The sequence below is a fragment of the Triticum aestivum genome, chromosome 2D, assembly GCF_018294505.1.
Source record: "Triticum aestivum cultivar Chinese Spring chromosome 2D, IWGSC CS RefSeq v2.1, whole genome shotgun sequence".
Taxonomy (NCBI): Eukaryota; Viridiplantae; Streptophyta; class Magnoliopsida; order Poales; family Poaceae; genus Triticum; species Triticum aestivum.
Window position 1 is genome coordinate 392882570 of NC_057799.1, and position 16290 is coordinate 392898859.

A 16290-nucleotide genomic window follows, 5' to 3' on the forward strand; every position below is an offset into this window, starting at 1 on the left:
TTTACCTTCACCGAAAGGGGCCGAACCAGTATAAACCCTCGCGTTCCTTGTCCCACATTAACCCCTTCAAGCTTCCTAGTTGCGATGGCTCCACGACTAAGTCCTAGCTCGAGGACATCTGCCGTGACAATTCCACGACAGTCTACTTGACACGGACGTGATGCCTATATTCATGATCATTGCCTTAGATATTCTCATAACTATGCGCTGTTCTATCAATTGCTCGGCAGTAATTTGTTCACCCACCGTAATACATGCTATCTTGAGAGAAGCCACTAGTGAAACCTATGCCCCCCGGGTCTCTTTCTTATTATATTGCATCTCTTTTATTTACATCACATCTCGTCTACTATTTTGCAATCTTTACTTTCCAATCTATACTACAAAAATACCAAAAATATTTATTTTACTATCTTTATTATATCTCACTTTTGCGAGTCACCGTGAAGGGATTGACAACCCCTTTATCCCGTTGGTTGCAAGGTTCTTGATTGTTTGTGCAGGTACTAGGTGAATTGTGCGTTGTCTCCTACTGGATTGATACCTTGGTTCTCAAAACTGAGGGAAATACTTACGCTACTTTGCTGCATCACCCTTTCCTCTTCAAGGGAAAACCAACGCATTCTCAAGAGGTAGCAAGAAGGATTTCTGGCGCCGTTGCCGGGGAGATCTACGTCAAGTCAAGACATACCAAGTACCCATCATAAACTCTTCTCCCTCGCATTATATTATTTGCCATTCGCCTCTCATTTTCCTCTCCCCCACTTCTAAAACGATTTTCGAAAACCTTTGCCTTTCTATCGCCATGACCGAACCAAAAGGGGCTAAGGGTTTTCTCCTGGGTTTTCATACTTTGGATAGTCCCTCTGTCCTTTCTAAGCTCATAAATAATGATTCTATGGAAAGACCTACCGGGGGTATCGATGAGAGTTTGAGAAATTTTGATGAAGATGACCCCAGAATTTTTTGTTATTTGCTTGATGAATCTTTGGAAGATGCTTGGGATAGGCTATTAGGGATCCGAGCCAGCTATGTGCCCCAATATCAAATTGAGATATACTTAAAAAGTTTTTATGTTGGCTTACCCTCTTCTTTGAAGCAAGTTTTGGATTCTATTTTTGAAGAAGGTTTTCTTGAGGGGGATGCCATCGATACCTATGAAAAGATGAAAGATATATTTGGGCACCCCATGAGTGAAAAGGTTGAATCCACCTCTCTCTTGTGTTTTTATCAGAATGAAATTATCAAAGAGATGAAGGCTAGCTTAGATGCAAATTTTTGTAGTGTGCTTAATCTTTCTTCTACCATTAATGGGTACGTGATTTCACAAATTATAAAGATAAGTGCTTTAGATAAGAAATTCTCTCTTTATCACCAAAAGGGAGAAGATGACAATACCTAGATCTATTCTTGTTTTTATGCCTAGCTAGGGGGGTTAAACGATAGCGCTTGTTGGAAGGCAACCCAATTTTATTTTTGTTCTTTGTTCTTTGTTCCTGTTTAGTAATAAATAAATCATCTAGCCTCTGTTTAGATGTGGTTTTATGTTTTAATTAGTGTTTGTGCCAAGTAGAACCTTTGAGAAGACGTGGGTGAAGTCTTTGCGATCTTGCTGTAAAAAACAGAAACTCTTGCGCTCACGAGATTAGCTCTCATTTTTTTACTGGAGAGTGATTTTAGGTTGATTCTTTTTGCAGATGATTAATATACAAATTCCTCACGTCCACCAATTTATTTCATATTTTTTTAATTACATAAGTATTCGAACAAATCAGATTGCTACAGACTGTTCTATTTTGACAGATTCTGTTTTTCGTGTGTTGTTTGCTTATTTTAATGAATCTATGAGTAGTATCGGGGGGTATGAACCATAGAGAAGTTGGAATACAGTAGGTTTAACACCAATATAAATAAAGAATGAGTTCATTACAGTACCTTAAAGTGGTGGTTTATTTTCTTATACTAACGGAGCTCATGAGATTTTCTGTTGAAGTTTTGTGTTGTGAAGTTTTCAAGTTTTTGGGTAAAGATTTGATGGATTTTGGAATAAGGAGTGGCAAGAGCCTAAGCTTGGGGATGCCCAAGGCACCCCAAGGTAAAATTCAAGGACAACCAAAAGCCTAAGCTTGGGGATGCCCCGGAAGGCATCCCCTCTTTCGTCTTTGTCTATCGTTAACTTTACTTGAGGCTATATTTTTATTCACCACATGATATGTGTTTTGCTTGGAGCGTCTTGTATGATTTGAGAATTTGATTTTTATCTTACCACAATCATCCTTGCTGTACACACATTTTGGGAGAGACACGCATGAATCAGAATTTATTAGAATACTCTATGTGCTTCACTTATATCTTTTGAGCTAGATAATTTTGCTCTAGTGCTTCACTTATATCTTTTTAGAGCACGGTGGTGGTTTTATTTTATAGAAATTATTGATCTCTCATGATTCACTTATATTATTTTGAGAGTCTTTTAGAACAGCATGGTAATTTGATTTGGCTATAAAATTAGTCCTAATATGATGGGCATCCAAGATGGGTATAATAAAAACTTTCATATAAGTGCATTGAATACTATGAGAAGTTTGATGCTTGATGATTGTTTTGAGATATGAAGATGGTGATATAGAGTCATGCTAGTTGAGTAATTGTAAATTTGAGAAATACTTGTGTTGAGGTTTGCAAGTCCCGTAGCATGCACGTATGGTAACCGTTGTGTAACAAATTTGAAGCATGAGGTGTGTCTTTGATTGTCTTCCTTATGAGTGGCGGTCGGGGATGAGCGATGGTCTTTTCCTACCAATCTATCCCCCTAGGAGCATGCGCGTAGTGCTTGGTCTTGATGACTTGTAGATTTTTGCAATAAGTATGTGAGTCTTTATGACTAATGTTGAGTCCATGGATTATACGCACTCTCACCCTTCCACCATTGCTAGCCTCTCTAGTACCGCGCAACTTTCGCCGGTACCATAAACCCACCATTTACCTTCCTCAAAACAGCCACCACACCTACCTATTATGGCATTTCCATAACCATTCCGAGATATATTGCCATGCAACTTTCCACCGTTCCGTTTATTATGACATGCTTCATCATTGTCATATTGCCTTGCATGATCATGTAGTTGACATCGTATTTGTGGCAAAGCCACCATTCATAATTTTTCATACATGTCACTCTTGATTCATTGCACATCCCGGTACACCGCCGGAGGCACTCATATAGAGTCATATTTTGTTCTAAGTATCGAGTTGTAATCCTTGAGTTGTAAATAAATAGAAGTGTGATGATCATCATTATTAGAGCATTGTCCCGTGTGAGGAAAAAAAAGAGGCCAAAGAAGCCAAACAAAAAAATGAGAGAAAAAGAGAGAAGGGACAATGCTACTATCCTTTTCCACACTTGTGCTTCAAAGTAGCACCATGATCTTCATGATAGAGAGTCTCTTATTTTGTCACTTTCATATACTAGTGGGAATTTTTGTTATAGAACTTGGCTTGTATATTCCAACAATGGGCTTCCTCAAAATGCCCTAGGTCTTTGTGAGGAAGCAAGTTAGATGCACACCCACTTAGTTTCTTTTGTTGAGCTTTCATACATTTATAGCTCTAATGCATTCGTTGCATGGCAATCCCTACTCACTCACATTGATATCTATTGATGGGCATCTCCATAGCCCATTAAACGCCTAGTTGATGTGAGACCATCTTCCTCCTTTTTGTCTTCTCCACAAGCACCATTCTATTCCACCTATAGTGCTATGTCCATGGCTCACGCTCATGTATTGCGTGAAAGTTGAAAAAGTTTGAGAATACTAAACTATGAAACAATTGCTTGGCTTGTCATCGGGGTTGTGCATGATTTGAACATTTTGTGTGACAAAGATGGAGCATAGACAAACTATTTGATTTTGTAGGGATGAACTTTCTTTGGCCATGTTATTTTGAGAAGACATGATTACTTTGTTAGTATGCTTGAAGTATTATTATTTTTATGTCAATATTAAACTTTTGTCTTGAATCTTTCGGATATGAACATTCATGCCACAATAAAGAAAATTACATTGATAATTATGTTAGGTAACATTCCACATCAAAAATTCTATTTTTATCATTTACGAACTCGAGGACGAGCAGGAATTATGCTTGGGGATGCTTGATACGTCTCCAACGTGTCTATAATTTTTGATTGTTCCATGCTATTATATTATCTGTTTTGGATGTTTAATGGGCTTTAATATGCTCTTTTATATTATTTTTGGGACTAACCTATTAATAGGAGGCCCAGTGCCAGTTTCTGTTTTTTTGCCTATTTTAGAGTTTCGCAAAAAAGGAATACCAAACGGAGTCCAAACGGAATGAAACCTTCGCGATGATCTTTCTTGGATCGAAAGCAAACCAGAAGGCTTGGAATTGAAGTCTGGAACGCCACGAGGCAGGAGGGCACGCCCAGGGGGGTAGGTGTGCCCCCACACTCATGGGCCCCTCGTAGCTCTACCGACGTACTTCTTTCGCCTATATATACTCTTATACCCTAGATCGATCAGGGAGAGCCACGAAACCACTTTTCCACCACCGCAACCTTCTGTACCCATGAGATCCCATCTTGGGGCCTTTTCCAGCGATCTGCCAGAGGGGGAATCGATCACGGAGGGCATCTACATCAACACCATTGCCTCTCCGATGAAGTGTCAGTAGTTTACCATAGACCTTCGGGTCCATAGTTATTAGCTAGATGGCTTCTTCTCTCTCTTTGATTCTCAATACAAAGTTCTCCTCGATGTTCTTGGAGATCTATTTGATGTAATACTCTTTTGCGGTGTGTTTGCCGAGATCCGATGAATTGTGGATTTATGAACAAGATTATCTATGAATATTATCTGGTTCTTCTCTGAATTCTTATATGCATGATTTGATATCTTTGCAAGTCTCTTCGAATTATCGGTTTAGTTTGGCCTACTAGATTGATCTTTCTTGCAATGGGAGAAGTGCTTAGCTTTGGGTTCAATCTTGCGGTGTCCTTTCCCAGTGACAGTAGGGGCAGCAAGGCACGTATTGTATTGTTGCCATCGAGGATAAAAAGATGGGGTTTATGTCCCTCTACATCATGTCATCTTGCTTAATGTGTTACTCTGTTCTTATGAACTCAATACTCTAGATGCATGCTGGATAGCCGTCGATGTGCGGAGCAATAGCAGTAGATGCAGAATCGTTTCGGCCTACTTGACACAGACGTGATGCCTATATTCATGATCATTGCCTTAGATATTCTCATAACTATGCGCTTTTCTATCAATTGCTCGGCGGTAATTTTTTCACCCACCATAATACATGCTATCTTGAGAGAAGCCACTAGTGAAACCTATGGCCCCCGGGTCTCTTTCTTATTATATTGCATCTCTTTTATTTACATCGCATCTCGTCTACTATTTTGCAATCTTTACTTTCCAATCTATCACTACAAAAAAAGACACTTCCGTGATGATACGTGTTTGTCACAGTAGGTCACGTTTTCTGTCATGCATGTACATCCAAGACAAATTTATGACAGAACCAAGATACTCATACCTGTGCTGTCGTAGAAGTGTTCCATGACTTTACCAAAATTATCATCACGAAAGTGTCCACTTCCATGACGATAAATCGTGCGTCATGGAAGTGCTTTCGTCAAGGGTGACCGACATGTGGCATCCACCGTAACGGGACGCCGTTAAGCTATCGGGTCCGGTTTTGGATCCGATAACCCGCTAACAGCCCGGACCAATGAGGATTTCCCCGTGTAAAATTCTCATTGGCCGGAGGAAACACGTGTTGGCTCACCGTTGGGACAGATGTCATCCATTCATTAGACAGGAGGCGCCTATGATACGTTGACACGTGGCACGGCCCAACAGAGGCCCATTCCGGTGAAAAGGCCGGCCCGTTTGACTTGGTCAAAAGGTAACGGGCCCACGGAAAGCCTGTTAACGGCATGTTCGTATATAGCCCATTTACGGCCCGCTAACTCACGACCCGTTACGGCCTATCCAAATTAAGCCCAGTAGCTTCATCTGGGTCTTCCAATATGATTCCATCCCGTTGTAACTTCCGGCCTATGTATGGCCCATGATGTCTTTCAGCCCATACGAGACCATTTGTAACTCTTGGCCCATTAACGGCCCGTGGTGAATCTGGACCGCAATGAACAGTGTACCCCTTTATACCCATTAACGGCCCATTATTCCATTGCATTGTTTCCAACCTGTGTTATCTTTCGGCCTTCTCAGGGCCCATTTATTCTTGGGCTCATTTCCAGCATTCGGTTACTTACGGCCCGTCATTGGCCTTTTTTGCTTGTGGGCCAAATTCAGCCCGCGGTTACAATTGGCCCGTTTGCGGCCCGTTACTCCGTTGGGCCGTTTTCATAACGTCATCAAATACGGTCGATTAACGACGGCCTGTTATTGTCGGCCCATGAACGGACGATTCCAAATCTAGCCCGTTTACGGCCCATAATGCGGTCTGTTATTGGCCCATGTTTGGCCTATCGATCATACGACACGTAGAAGGCCCATTGATGCTACGGCCCGTAGAAGGCCCATTGATGCTACGGCCCGTAGAAGGCCCATTCTTTCTACGACCCTAAGAAAGCCCATTGTTTCTAGGGCCCATAGGAGGCCCATGGTAACTACAGTAAATATGTAGCCCGTGGTTATTGTGGCCTAGTTTTAAAAATAGGTTATTGCGGCCACTAGCAAACTGCGGAAAAAGAACTGCACTGACTACAAGCAAACAAATAAACAAGACAACAAGGAAATAAATAAGCAAGCAACTTATGCTAGGCTATCATGGCTATTGCACATATTACATCCACTGGGCATCAAAGTTCGCCACCAGTGCAAATATAGGGAACAAAGCAGCATATCATATACACTGGTTGTCAAAGTTGGCGACCAGTGCAAATAAACGCCGCAGCAAAAAAGTCCAGAACTGAAACCACTTCAGAAGAGCTCAAGAAACAATATCCTGGGTACGCATAATGCTGGCAAGATGCTTAGCAAGCTTATTAACTTTCTCTTGTTTGGCGCTTAAATCCTCCAGCACTTGCTGTTGCACCAGGAGTATGCATCTGAATTCTGCAGGGACTTCCTCAGTCCTTCGGCTTCCTGTCGCATAACATCTGATCGATGTCTTTCAACTTGAAGTTGAGACTCAAGAAGCCGAACTGATTCAGGCAACGAGTTCGAAGAGCTAGTGCCAGCAGTGGTAGCTAGTAACTCGAACACTACATCAAGACATGACTTTGGGTTTGTCTCAGTGTCTTCAATATAGTTTTTATCAGCTTTCTTGGAGCCCAACGGGGATGTCTCACTATCTTGAACCTTATTTGCATTACTTCCTTTACCATTGCATAATGGGGTACTCTTCTCCAATATTTTATCCGCGTTCTAAAAGAGAAACAAACAAACACATCACAGGTTTACAATGTAGCATATGAAACTCATTTTGGTAAACCAGTTCAGTAGTAAGGTGGACAGGATAACAGCATGAAACAAACATATATCTATGTAGTATGGTCACTGTATGGTCTATATCATTCTAGTTTATGTTGCCAAATCAAGATAGATACAGTTTGAATCATATCTATTTAAGACAAAGCAGCATAGACAGAATATAAGTGTGGGAAACTACACAGCAATAACAACACTTGTAATGTGCATGGCATGAGAACATAACTGTTTATTCAATTGAAACTGAAATCAATATAGAGCAAGTTACAACAGCAAACACGTCAAAGAAACAGGTTTAAAACATACCTGTTGCGCCATTGGAGTTTCAATTGCATCCTTCAATTTGAAATTAGTTGGTATGAGTAAATACAGTGATGCAAGGGCAAAGTAGTATGAACCATAGCTACGGAACCTGACCTGAGAACAATTCTTCTTCTGCTTTAAGCGTTGACTTGGGGTTCGGAGTGGTGGTCCTCGTGCTTTGGGCACTGCAGTTGCCTTACTAACTACTCGTGTTTGGGTGCTCTGTGGTGGAGATGGTGCTGTGTCAACTGGAACTGGGTTACTATCTGCTGGGGTTGGGGTTAGAAGGGGTGTAGCTGGTTCTCTTTCCAACTGGGTAGGGGTACAATCTGCGTGAGTCTGAGTTATGTGTGGTGGGGCTGGTTCTTGGGCAAGTACAACCGTGGTTCTATCTGCATCGACAGGTAGCACAATCTTTTCTGAAGACCGTGTTTTTACTCCCACAGATACTGCCATCACCCCATCCAATTGAAATGGCTAATAAACAAGAAAAGTAATTGAATGTACAGACATTGTAAGATAGACAGGTGCAATGGATAGTAGGGAAGAAAACAGGGCATGAAATAATTCACATTTATGTTGTCTAACCAAACAGAATAGCAGGACATAATTTCACATATATGATGACTAATTAAACAGGATAGCATGACACAATTTCAAATGTATGATGGCTAACTAAAAAGGATAGAATGACATAATTCAAAATATGATGACTATGTAAACAGGATGAGATGATATAACTATATCATGTCTTTAGAAAATGGGTTGGCATGCCATAATTCAGATACATGCTGTCTATGTAAACATCTTGGCATGATATAATTCAAATATATGATTTATATACTAAGCAAGTGAGCAGAGGGCAATCGCATATATGATGTGTCAACTAAGGAGATGGCATTCAATATTGTGCATATGATGTAAAAACTAAGCATTGCAATACAACATATGCATGTTATGAGTAATATAACCCTTCCAAGTTTGAGCATACACCTCAAGGGGATAAGAGGACTGATCATTTGCCTCTGAATCCTCCTCTGAAGAGCTATCTGTAACCAGCAAGATATCTGCTTCAGCAGGTAGCATTGTCTGCTCTGAAGACCTTGTTTTCACTCCAGATTTCTCCATCACCAATTCAAATGGCTGATGCACAAGAAGAGCAGTTGAATATACAAACATTGTCGACAAATGCAATGAGAAATACAAAAAAAAAGTACGGCATGATATAATTCACATATATGACGCTTGGCTAAACAGCATGGCATTGCACAATTCACATATATAATGCCTTGCAACAAGATAGCATTGCATAATTCACATATATAATGTCTTGCAACAAGATGGCATCGCATAATTCACATATATGGTAATTAGACACTAAACAGGTGGCATTCACACAAAGCATGTCTAAACTAAGCAAATGACATAGCAATGCAAGATACCATACGCATGATATGAGCAACATAACCCTGCCAAGTTAGAGCATGCACCTCGGGGGGGAAATAGGACTGGTCATCTGTCTCTGAATCCTCCTCTGAGGAGCTATCTGTAACCAGCAAGACATGCGCTTCTTTAGATAGCATTGTCTGCTGTGAAGACCTTGTTTCCACTTTAGATTTTTCCACGACCATGTCGAATGGCTGATGCACAGGAAGAGTAATTGAATGTACTAAAATTGTTGACAAATTTAACACGTAATAAAAAATGATGGCATGATATAATTCACATATAAGATGACTGGCTAACCAGGGTGGCATTGCAAACTTCACATATATGATGCCTGGCTAAACAAGATGGCATTGCATGATTCACATATACGATAAAGAAACTAAACAGATGGCATTGACACAAAGCATGTCTAAACTAAGCAGATGACATATTTGATGTATCCAGTAAGCAATGCAAGGCACCATATGCATGATATTACCAACATCAACATGCCAAGTTAGAGCGAAGACTTCAGGGGGGTAAATAAGAGCGGTCTTCTCCTTCTGAATCCCCCTCAGAACAGTTATCTTCCTCTTGATTACGATCCGAAATGGGTGGAGGGGGGCTGCCTTTGCGCCCACCATGGAGCGACGTTTGCATGAAATTTTATTGCCACACAAGGCTCATCTCTTTTGCTCTACATGTTCAGTTCCATTGTGTACAATAACTGACATGCATAGGAATAAAACATAGTGAGATTATGTAAGGAGTGCATGCACAAATCCAGAGTGATGGTAGCAAACTGTGGATAGACCCAAAACCAATGATAGCAGGCAGATAATAGCTTTAGTTAAAAAATACAGATAATGGCTCCTTTAATGTTTGTTTCCACCCAATATGAAACTCATAGTAGACACCCGAGATTAACCAGATAGTAGATAGATAGTACTGATTGCTGCCCCAATATGTACCCTACAACCATTTTAAAACTCAAGTTTCAGCATTAGTTTGGACCTGGCTCGGAGTCTAATAGGTGAACACGATGATAAAGTAGCATGTCATCATATTAAGCGATGCATAACGTAAGCAGACACGGAAGAGTGCGACCTCTCTTGCGGACCCGTGTAGTCCTCAAGGTCATCTGCTCAGTTGATGATGGTAATGCAGTTGTCGTGGCTGCCGGCGGCGGGGAAGAAGACCTGAGGCGACGAAAGACAGTCTGGAGAGCGGATCCCTGCTGTGGTGAACCCTTTCATCGTTGGAGCAACTGAGCTGGGGTGGAACACAGCGCAGGAGGAGCAGGACAAATCACACAAGGATTTCTTTGACACATATCTGTAACAGAAGTAATTGTGTAAGGGCTTGTTTGAATTTGAGGATTCTAACAATGCAGGGATAGGAAATAGACAGGAATAGGATAGGAATGCACGTGCAAAATAGAGAATTTAAAAACACATGATTTATGCCAATCTGGGTGTTTGATTCACAAGAATTGGAAGATCACAGGATGCAAAGAAGCAAGGTGAGATTAAGTCCAACCACAAGAAAATGTACGGTTATAATGCTATTATGCTACTATCTCTTAGTCTTGTGCTTCATGAATAGGAATTTGAGAAGGAGGACAAGTGGAAATTAAAATTCCTACGGTTTTTCTTTCAAGGAGACACTAAAGGAACAAATCCTACAGTTTTCCTTTGCTCCATTCCTTTGAACCAAATTCATGAATAGTAGTACCATAGGAAACTTTCCAATTCCTATGTTTTTCCTTCACTTTTCCTTTCAAGCACTGGCGATCCTAGTAGGCAGGCTTGAGCAAGGAAAAGCCTACACTCAAAAAATGTTTTTGTGCTACTTCTATTACTTTGGACCCAGGCCACTACCCTACTAGCTCAACTCCTAGGCCCATCGACAAATGCACAGCTCAAACGCGCAGAGATTAATAATGATGGCGTTCAAGAGAGTCCATCATGGATAGCTAAGTTGCCTGGTACCTCACTGCTTGTCATATAGTAGGAGAAACTAATCGAATTTCACGTTACTGCGTGTGCTCAGTGGAAAATATATATATAACATGTAGAGTAAAAAAGAGATGCAACAAGTGTACAACCTGTTTGGCAAAGCCATGTCGATCTCAGCGTGATTGGGTTGGTCGGTGAGGATGATCCGGCTGACTTGGCTGTCGGAGGAGGGGAAGAAGATCTTAGGCGTCTGGAGATGGAGCCCGGGGTACTGCTCCGCTGTGATGGAGGGTTTCGTTGTTGGAGCAGCTCCGGTGAGTTGTACGACGCCAAGGCTGAAGCAGGACAAGAGAGACAACGTTAACCTGAGTGGAATTCTAATAGCATCTCCAATAGATAACGTAAAATACATAACCACAAACTGCTAGATGTAAAATACATCAGCCGCTCATCAACTTAACTGTCGAAAGTGAATTTAACTGTCGAAACTGAACTTAACTGTCGAAACTGAATTTTTCTGTCGAAACTGAATGCACTAGTAGCAGAAAAGCAGTAGCAGCAGCAGCGCGTGCGAGAGCCGGGGCAGCTGGTCGTGTAGCAGCATCAGGTGAGGCTACCCTGAGCCGCCAGCCACCACCGGCCCAACAGCCGCCCCCACCGCCCGTGGCCGGCGGTGCGCCGCCCCGCCCACCCCAAAACCACCCCCCACCGCCGGTCCGCCGCCGCCCCGGCCATCCCTCTAGCCCCCCCCCATGCCGAGCTTTTTCTCCGGCGATACCCACACCACCGCCCCACCACCGCCCCCACCCTGAACCCTAAGATAGATAGTGGGGTACCTCTCCGACGAGCCCCCTCCGCGCTGCGGCTGGTTCTTCCTTAACTCCGGCGAGCCCCCCCACCCCCTGAAAATCGACTGACCCAAAAGTCGATTCAGTCGACTGAAGTGTAGCTAAATCGGAGCAGCATCGCAAACAAGAGCAAGAGTGAGAGCAAGAGCAAGAGCAATAGCAAGAGCAGACTAAGCAGGGGGCCGAGAGCAAGAGCAGAGAAGCAGCGCGAGCGAGAGCTAAAGCAGCAGCAACTCCTACTGATGTGGACGTCGCCGCCGAGAGAGCTCGGGACTGAGCGCCGGCAGCACCGTGAGATCGAATCAAGAATAAAATGCGGCGATTGGTGTACAACCTCTTTGGTGGCGCCCATTAGGCCTCAACTTCATCCGAGGAAACGGTGATGATGATGCTCTTCCGGTGGTGCAGGTGAAGACGGCAGTGTGGGAATGGAGGTGGCGCGAAAGACGAGGGGAACGTCGGGGCAGCTCCTTGGAGGTGGAGAATGGGGTGGCTGAACCGGCGGGACAATGAGATCGACGACGGATCCTCATCCGGTACTGTGGATGAGGGACGTCGAGGTGTTGCTGTGGATGACGTCGTCGGGGAAGAGGCTCCGGCTGGGTGGTGGACGGAGGAGGGTGTGGGGCTTCGCGGGTTTTCACGGCCTCGGTGTACGAATGGGTGGGCGGATGGATGGGAGCGGGGAACCATGGCTTAGGGACGCGCTTGTCCGAAATGTGGGGTAAGTTACGAAAGTACCCCCACCGATTTGACCTAGGTGGTTCTTTTGGTTCAGGGGTATCACGGGCATTTTGCGTGCCGGGATTTCACAGGAGGTGGGAGTTTTCGCACGCGTTGTAGTTTTGGAATAGCAAGGCGCGGGTTGAGATGGAGGGAGTTGTCGGAGCACAACGAGACAAAGATATATCTTAAATATTTCAGGGTAACAAGGCGCGGGTTAAAGAGGCGGGAGTTTCGCAGCACGATAGACAGAGACACTAGCTTGAAATTTCGGCATAACAAGGCGCGGCTTGAAATTTCGGGAGAACAAGCTTAACGTGTACCCAAAAAAAAAAGACAATTCGCACCTCATCACTAGAGAGAGCTATGTCCCGTTTTACTATATTACTAGAAATGCATTCAAATACAACAAAAAAACTAAAAAAATCAGGACAACTAACATAACGTGTACAGTACCAAAACAATTTGCACTTCCCTCAACAATAAAAAAAACAATGTGTGTTGTCTAGCATATGGACTAAATTTGAGTACATTTTCCCTGTTTGAATGGGATTGTACTCGGGTTAGTTATACAACCATCTAATATTATCTTCACAACACATGACATGAATATAGGATAATTAAATTCCTACATAAATACGAACTACATGTACATACGATCTCAAATTCAAATATATGTATAGATTTTATGTTGAATTCAAATCATAGTACATGTATGCTCTAGCTAGATGTTCGGAATCTAAACCATGTATGATATACTATGTACAATGTGTTTAACAAGCACAACACACACACAAACACCATTTAGACTAGTAAGGTACACGTGCATTACACGCATGAGATTTGGCAACCAAATTATGAATAAATACCACATTATAGCATGTAAGCTTTGAGTCATATATGCATGATGTAGATGTTCGTTTAATTCTTATAGTTCGGTTCATTCAAAATCATCTAGTTTTTATAAGAAAGCTAATCTATTTTAAGATTCATGGAATTGTGCGTTGTAAGACATAAAGTAAAAACAAATAATGGCAAATCATGTAGAAAAACATTTGGGCAATTCTGATACGGAAGATTCTAGAACAAAGAAGAAGTGCTTGTGTTTTGAGGTTTGTGCATTATGCTTAAGTTCAACCATGGACTCTTCTAGATTGTACATGTGGCAAAATCTGGTGGAATCTAGATGATATCCAACGGCCAGTTGTGCTCAAATTTGCCATCTCTGCACCATCGGATTGGCCTCATCCAATGACCATCTTTCAAAGTTAAAATTATCCGCACACTATATAAAAAATATAAAATATAATATATATAGGGGTATAGATATAGATATGTGATGCGAAAGCCACCTATCATCTCCAATTAGAATAGTGTGTCCATGCACGGATGCAATGTGGACAAACGATATCTGCCATCGATATCTCAAATACAAATCAGTCTGACCTTGTTCAATGTGTATACAGTACAACATGCTCGTTTCCAAACCACACCACGCATATCTCAGTTATATTCATGCATGCATGGGTTTCAAACATCATGATCTCTTATTCAAATACTTGAATTCTACTTATTAACTTGCTCTCGTGCATGCATGCACACACAGTACCAGTCGGCATTATCCATCGCACACATGCAATCTTTTTCTTCAGGTCGGTCTCCCATGCATGCACACACACACACCTCCCCCTCCCCATCATATCGGGCATTCTTTATCTCTCACGTGCATGTGCAACGATCGATGTTCCTCTATGTGTGTGTATATATAGCTAGGTCTTTCACAGTTTTCCACACAAACCGATCAATCTATATATCTAGTGAGGTCTCACCCTCTTTCTCACATCCACATCGATCAATCTATACCTCTCTATATAGGATTACATAGCTAATACACCCACATTAATTATATATCCAACGTCCCCCTCTCATCATCCATGCCTCCGCTTCATCTCTCAGAGACGCGCACAGTGGCGAAGACAGGGGCAGCAAGGGCCCTGCCCCCCTAACATCACTATATATCGAGGCTAATATGAATGTGATCATTAGACAATTGCTGGTAAAATGGTTTAAGTTGATGAATTGGCCCTCTTCGTAAACGAATAGCAATGCTTGGCCCCCTAGCTCATTTATTTTTCATGGCTCCGCCACAACGCGCAACAGCGCACATTCTCACCCCCTCTCTTCAAATATCGATCTCGCACTTGTGCACTCCTTCATAGTCTCCCTCCACTTGCCCCCGCGCACCATCTTCTAGCCCCCACCGGATTTTGCCACATGTACAATCTAGCAGACTCCATGGTTGAACTTAAGCATAATGCACAAACCTCAAAACACAAGTGCTTCTCCTTTGTTCTAGAATCTTCCGTATCATAACTGCCCAAACTTTTTTTCTAGTTGAATTGCCATTATTTGTTTTTACTTTATGCTTTACAACACACAATTCCATGAATCATAAAGTAGATTAAGGGCTTCTTTGATTCAAAGGATTCTCAAAGGAATTTTGGAGGATTCTAATCCTTAGGAATTTTTCCTATCTTGGTTGTTTGATTCGTAGGATTGTAAACCATAGAAATTTTTCCATAGGATTAATTTTCACTAGATTTCATAGGAAACATCCCACCCACTCAAACCACTTTGAAAGAATCCTGCGTTTTTTCTATGCGCAATCAAACACTCGTACAATCCTGTAGGATTCAAGACGACATTCCACTCTAATCCCATGTTTTTCCTATTCACGCATTTTGGAAATCCTACAAATCCAAGAGGCCCTAGCTTTTTTATAAAAACTAATTTATTTTGAATGATATGAACTATAAGAATTAAACGAAGGTCTACATCAGTCATATATGATTCAGAGCTTACATGCTATAGTGTTGTATTTATTCATAATTTGGTTGCCAAATCTGATGCGTGCAATGCACGTGTACCTTACTAGTACTTCGAGTATGTGCAAACACGTAAATTAGAATTCCAATGGCACGCTACACAGTGTCTCTCTTACAGTTCATGAAGCTATGTGGCACATGTGGAGGCGTTGTCGCGACCTCCTTGTGTGCATTGATCACAGTGATGTGCTGCTGCTTCCAGAAGAATGTACTCGTCCTCTCTGAGCCACACTGGCGGTACATGCACGAAGCAAAGATGTGCACGCATGCCACGCACGCACTCATTCCCTCGCACGCACACGCAGGTACACGGGGCGACGCATTTTTGTACGAAGATCCACCCCATGTGATAATTTGACGCGTGTAAAGTCCTTCATTTCATTGATGGTCAATTAATACAGCACATGCAAATTTAGTGGACGTGAGGGCGGAAGAAAGACATTACTACTCCACTGCGCGCATGCGAGTAGTTAAATCATGGGGTGCCAGTACTTCCATTGGTCTCCTTCGTATTTTATGCTAATTTTTGACCATATTTGTAAGTAACATAATATTTATGCATGACATAAAAAGTGGCACAAAAAAAGGGGGCCAATAAACCAGGACGCATGCAGCATGATCAATTTTTGCCAGGGCTACTGTTGGTGGCCTTTGT